The following is a 6,622-nucleotide window of genomic DNA, read 5'->3' on the forward strand; positions in this document are numbered from 1 at the left end:
GGAATTTAAGGAGATGGGACCTGGATAAACTGACTAAACCAGAGGTTGTACAGAGTTTCAGGGAGAGCATCAGGGAACAATTGACAGGAATGGGGGAAAGAAATACAGTAGAAGAAGAATGGGTAGCTCTTAGGGATGAAGTAGTGAAGGCAGCAGACAATCAAGTAGATAAAAAGACGAAGGCTAGTAGAAATTCTTGGGTAACAGAAAAAATATTGAATTTAATGGATGAAAGGAGAAAATATACAAATGCAGTAAATGAAGCAGGTAAAAAGGAACACAAATGTCTCGAAAATGAGATCGACAGGAAGTGCAAAATGGCTAATCAGGGATAGCTAGAGGACAAATGTAAGGATGTAGAGGCTTATCTCACTAGGGCTAAGATAGATACTGCCTAAATGAAAGTTAAAGAGACCTTCGCAGGAAAGAGAACCACATGTATGACAATCAAGAGCAAAGCTGTAAACCAAGTTATAAGCAAAGAAGGGAACGCAGTAAGGTGGAAGGAGTATATAGAGGGTCTATACAAGGGCGATGTACTTCAGGACAATGTGATGGAAATGGAAAAGAATGTAGATGAAGATGAAATGGGAGATACGATACTGCGTGAAGAGTTAGACAGAGCACTGAAAGACTGAGTGGAAACAAGGCTCCGGGTGAAGCAACATTCCATTAGAACTACTGACGGCCTTGGGAGAGCCAGTCCTGACGAAACTCTACCACCTGGTGGGCGAGATGTATGAGACAGTCGAATTACCCTCAGACTTCAAGAAGAATGCCAAAGAAAGGAGCTGTTCACAGATGTGAAAATTACCGAACTATCAGTTTAATGAGTCACAGCTGCTAAAATACTAAGACGAATTACTTACAGGCGATTTTAAAGGCTGGTAGAAGCCGACCTCGGGGAAGATCAGTTTGGATTCCAGAGAAATATTGGGACACGTGTTGCAATACTGACCTCACGACTTATCTTAGAAGAAAGATTAAGGAAAGGCAAACCAACGTTTCTAGTATTTGTAGACTTAGAGAAAGCTTTTGACAATGTTGACTGGAATTATCACTTTCAAATTCTAAAGGTGGCAGGGGTAAAATACTGGGAGCGAAATTCTATTTACAATTTGTACAGAAACCAGATGGCAGTTACAAGAGTCGAGCGGTATGAAAGGGAAGCAGTGGTTGGGAAGGGAGTGAGACAGGTTTGTAGCCTCTCCCCGATGTTATTCAATCTGTATATTGAGCAAGCAGTAAAGGAAACAATAGAGTAGGTATTAAAATCCATGCAGAAGAAATAAAAACTCTGAGGTTCGCCGATGACATTGTAATTCTGTCAGAGACAGCAAAGGACTTGGAAGAGCTGTTGAACGGAGTGGACAGTGTTTTGAATGGAGGATATAAGATGAACCCCAACGAAAGCAAAACGAGCATAATGGAATATTGTCGAATTAAGTCAGGTGATGCTGAGGGAATTAGATTAGGAAATGAGACACTTAAAGTAGTAAAGGACTTTTGCTATTTGGGGAGCAAAATAACTGATGATGGTTGAAGTAGATATAAAATATAGACTGGCAATGGCAAGGAAAGCGTTTCTGAAGAAGAGGAGTTTGTTAACATAGAGTATAGATTTAAGTGTCAGGAAGTGGTTTCTGAAAGTATTTGTATGGAGTGTAGCCATGTATGGAAGTGAAACATGGACGATAAATAGTTTGGACAAGAAGAGAATAGAAGCTTCCGAAATGTGGTACTACAGAAGAATGCTGAAGATTAGATGGTTAGATCACATACCTAATGAGGCGGTATTGAATAGAATTGAGGAGAAGAGAAGTTTGTGGCACAACTTTACTAGAAGAAGGTATCGGTTGGTAGGACATGTTCTGAGGCATCAAGGGATCACCAGTTTAGTACTGGAGGGCAGCGTGGAGGGTAAAAGTCATAGAGGGAGACCAAGAGGTGAATACACTAAGCACATTTATAAGGATGAAGGTTGCAGTAGGTGCTGGGAAATGAAGACGCTTGCACAGGATAGAGTAGCATGGAGAGCTGCATCCAACCAGTCTCGGGACTGAAGGCCAGAACAACAACACTTCCGTTATTAGAATCTGGTTGTTTCCACGTGTTCTCAATTTGCAGGATGTCTCATGTGAAGCGTAGCAGTTATTTTCAGGCTGGTGATGTTACGTAAATTACTAAGTAAATTACTAACGGTAACAACAAGCTTCACATCTTGAATAAGATAACATTTTCAAACACGAAATACATATAACGACACTGCAGCAGACAGAGATAATTAACATACGACCTTTTTACGCGTTACATCAGCTCAGTGGAGCTAGCGAAAAAATGCTGAAATTTTTATGCTGAACTCAGTATAACCATTGAGCTTTCTTATCTGATAATACATAAGCAGATAAACCTTGCAGCTTGAATACACTGAGTTTGACTTTACTTTCCAAATAAAAATCACACAATAATTTCGAACGGTGTCAGTCAGCATAATGGGGTAAGTTTTTACCTATTTAGTTAATTATTTTCATGTTCTCTGTATCGTTTGGGCTCTTAATTATAATGATGTGGGAAACGTCATTTAACATTCATAATACACAATCATGGATAAATATGGGAACATGAGGGCCATTTACATGTAATTTTTTTTTCTTAATGATAGACACAAATTAGTTATTCATCTCCACCACCATTTACACATTACTAAAATAGAAATTTTGTTTTGGAATAGAACGAGTTGTCAAAGAGAAACTGCTTCAGTTTGTTTTCAAATTTAACTTTGCTGTTTGCCAGACATTCTATATTATTGGTTAAGTGGCCAAGAAGTTTGGTGGCAGCATTGCGCTCCTGTTTTTCTACTAAAGAGGACCTTAATGTCGATTAAGCAATGTCTGTTTTTTCTGATTTTGTGATTATGTATATCATTTTTTTCTGCAGAACTGCAGTGGATTATTTAGAAAAAAATGAGGAAATAAATATACTGTGTAGCGGTAATCAACAAATTGTTAGAAGATGTTCGTGGGTGAGCAATACATATTATTATTACACGCCGTTTTTGAACAATTGAGACAGTTTTCGTAAAGCCCATCAGCCCCAGAACATTATACCACACGAAAATATTGACTGAAAATACGCAAAACATGTTAGTTTAATGATTTGTTTCTCCTAAACATTTTCAATGATCAGTGTGCAAATGTGACTGAAGCAAGAGATTTTAAGTGTTCCAAAATCTGTCTTTTCCAGTTTAAGTCCTCCGCAATATGGACGCCTAAATATTTTGAATTTTTCAGGTTAGATATTGTTTCCTCACCATGAGTCACACTCATCTTTGATGTAGTACTTCTAGACATGCAGAATTCACTGTATTGTATCTTTGTGAATTGAAAGCGAGATCAATTGCAGGAAACCACTCAACAATGATTTTAAGAACATAATTTGCCATTTCTTCTGTTCCTGCATGTATGTTTGGGTTGATTAAAGTACTAGTGTCACCTGCAAAGAGAATTAATTCTGCCTGTTGCATATTAGAGCGCAGATCGTCTACATATACGAGAAACAAGAGTGGATCTCAAATACGGCCTTGTGGATCCCTTAAGTAAATCCCCTCTTTCAGATGAAACTCCCCTGCTTGCTTTAGTTGAAGTATTGTATACAACCTTCTGCCTGCTTTTGATTAAATATGACACTATTCATTCATCTACATCTACAGCAATACTCAGCAAGCCACCTGACGGTGTGTGGCGGCGGGTACCCTGAGTACCTCTATCGGTTCTCCCTTCTATTCCAGTCTCGTATTGTTCGTGGAAAGAAGGATTGTCGGTATGCTTCTGTGTGTGCTCTAATCTCTCGGATTTTATCCTCATGGTCTCTTCGCGAGATATATGTAGGAGGGAGCAATATACTCCTTGACTCTTCGGTGAAGGTATGTTCTCGAAACTTTATCTCCGTAACGCTTTCGAGATTACTAAATGATCCTGGAACGAAGCACGCTGTTCTCCGTTGGATCTTCTCTATCTCTTCTATCAAACCTATCTGGTACGGATCCCACACTGTTGAGCAGTATTCAAGCAGTGGGCGAACAAGCGTACTGTAACCTACTTCCTTAGGATTCTTCCAATGAATCTCAGTGTGGCATCTGATTTACCGACGATCAACTTTATATGATCATTCCATTCACCTTTTCATTCTTTGGCTACCCACCCAGTTCCACAAAATCTCAGTTTATCTATGGGAATAGTGTGACTCACAAAGTCGAACACCTTAAACAAATCGACCAGTGCCATTTTATTATAACAGCTGTAAAATCTGGGGAAGTAAAGGTGTAATAACTTTCTTAACTTCAGAAGGAGAAGTGGGTGAGGTCTCCATTTCATTGTATTTTATGCGAGTGCTTTAACAGAAAATTTGTATTTATTTTGAATGTGGGTTGAATATACCTTACTCAAAATAAATTACGGTTGTTTATGAGAAATATATTAGCGTCCTTGCTGTGCTTACTTGCTGTAGACTGTATTAGACATGATGAACACAATACGCAGTAATTCATTATTAAAGAGAGCGAATTAACAGTGAATCAGAATTAGACAAGGTGTGAAGCTTGTATGGCATGAAATGCAATAAGGACTTGATATGGTCGTAGTGACTCTCTTTCCACGCTACTTCCGGTATAGCTAATAGAGAATTAAGACTGGTTTGTGAAGAAAAATCTGCTGTCCAACCATGTCCCACTCTCCTTCGATAGCGACTTGGGGCAAGCCTGCAAGCCACGGTAAGTGTCGTCCGTTGAAGTCATAGATTGAAGAGGAAGTGCTGCAACAGCGCATTTTGCCATTCAGCTTGCCACTGATGGCGTCCACGTGCACACTGCAGTTTGACGCGTTTTCTCGTTTCAGGGCAAAGGAATTCGACGCTACAGCTTGGGTTCCATCTTTTTAGCCTGTATGTCATAGCGTCTAGCATTTGAAGATCGTATGCCTACACCTTTTGCTATTCTCCATATTCGAGGCCACGATAAAGACAAAGACACGTGTCTAGTACCATCATGTCACTACAGTTAAGTTTTTATCTCGGCCGTGATACGGTTCGTCACTAGAGTCAAAGTACCCACAGCAAGGAAATGTCGCTTGAACGTGTAAACTTACGAAATAACATGATTCCTTTTCATTGTAAACTATAATCATAGCGACTAGTACACCTGTACATGAAGCAAGCTCTCGTTTTTTATCAAAACACTTCCACCAGAAGCTAACATTTGACTTTGCTGATACGGCAGACATCGGTTTCGTGTGCGACGCCATAACAACTCCTCTTTTTGTACCTCCATCGTTTCTTGTATTCCGTTTACTTCATAAGTCACGTGTTATATAGCTTCCAAGGTGGCAGAATTATTCCAGTTCAACTGCTTCGTGATCCCGAACTTTGTCCTTAAGTTCTTAGCTATACTCATTTCCACCATTGATGTATACATTCGTCTTTACTTGGTTTATTCTCAGCCCCCCATTCTGCGCTCAGTAGAAATGCAAATGTTTCTGTAATTCTTACTCACTTTCACAGCAGATAGCAATAGCGAAAGAGAATCTTCTCATTGATAATCTTTCTGTGTTAATTTTAACCAAACTTCTAAAACTTTCTTTCGTTTCCTTCATTTCTTCTTTACCATATTGGTTAGACAGTAAAGGAGAAAAACTCATGACTAGAAGATTGCACCACTGCATTGATACCAATGGTCCTCACTTCGAACACCTTCTGCAAATGGACGTTCATGCCAAACTTCGTTGACCTTCAAAGACCTTACTGTTACACATCATTGGATTCGTCTCGATAGCCGCTATCAGAAAATAATTACCAAACTATAGCATCCCATTTTAAAAATGACCTTCATATCTCTGATGCGACCCTACCTAGCAACAAAAAACCAACGTCACATTATGGCCCCGCTGTCCCATGCAACATTTGTCCCACAAACTTTTCATCTACTATCATACTTTCGGAGTTATTCTAGGTGGCAATAGTTAGTGACCTACCTTGTATATTGATTGCACTCGTCACTGACTTAGCAGCAACAATGTAAGGGCTGAAGGAACAAACTAGTGTGCCAGATATCACTTATTCTGTTCGTTTCGAACTTCCTCGCCACAGCTGTGCTGATACAGCGACATAATGGTAATTGCCTAAGGTCTTCACTTTGTTTATCGACTGCTCACATGGTGTAAGGCTGATCCTGCACATCACACAGGAGAAAATACTGCTGCGGCTATGTACGACATTTACCTGTTTCACTCGCTCCCTGAAATAAATTCATTTGAGTCATTTTCAGTAGATGCTACAATTTTCACAATCGTTGCTGGCTGCTCTCACTGGTGTGACTGATCTGCAGTGAGGTATTTGGTAGAGGAATGGGTCCGTAGCCTTCTCGCAACATCTGAAAATCTCTTTTTCCAATTATTATTGCAAACTAATCGTATTCGTTGCAATTACTAATTAGAATAATTTTCACTATTAAACCTCTCAATTGATAACAATGAGTTAAGTAAAGAAAGGATTAAAATCGGAAGCGTTAAATTTTCCAATAATTCTTAAAATACGCACGCAGTTTAATTATTTTTCCTCATTGTTTCCTCTT

Source organism: Schistocerca gregaria, chromosome 3 (assembly GCF_023897955.1).
Source record: "Schistocerca gregaria isolate iqSchGreg1 chromosome 3, iqSchGreg1.2, whole genome shotgun sequence".
Taxonomy (NCBI): domain Eukaryota; kingdom Metazoa; phylum Arthropoda; class Insecta; order Orthoptera; family Acrididae; genus Schistocerca; species Schistocerca gregaria.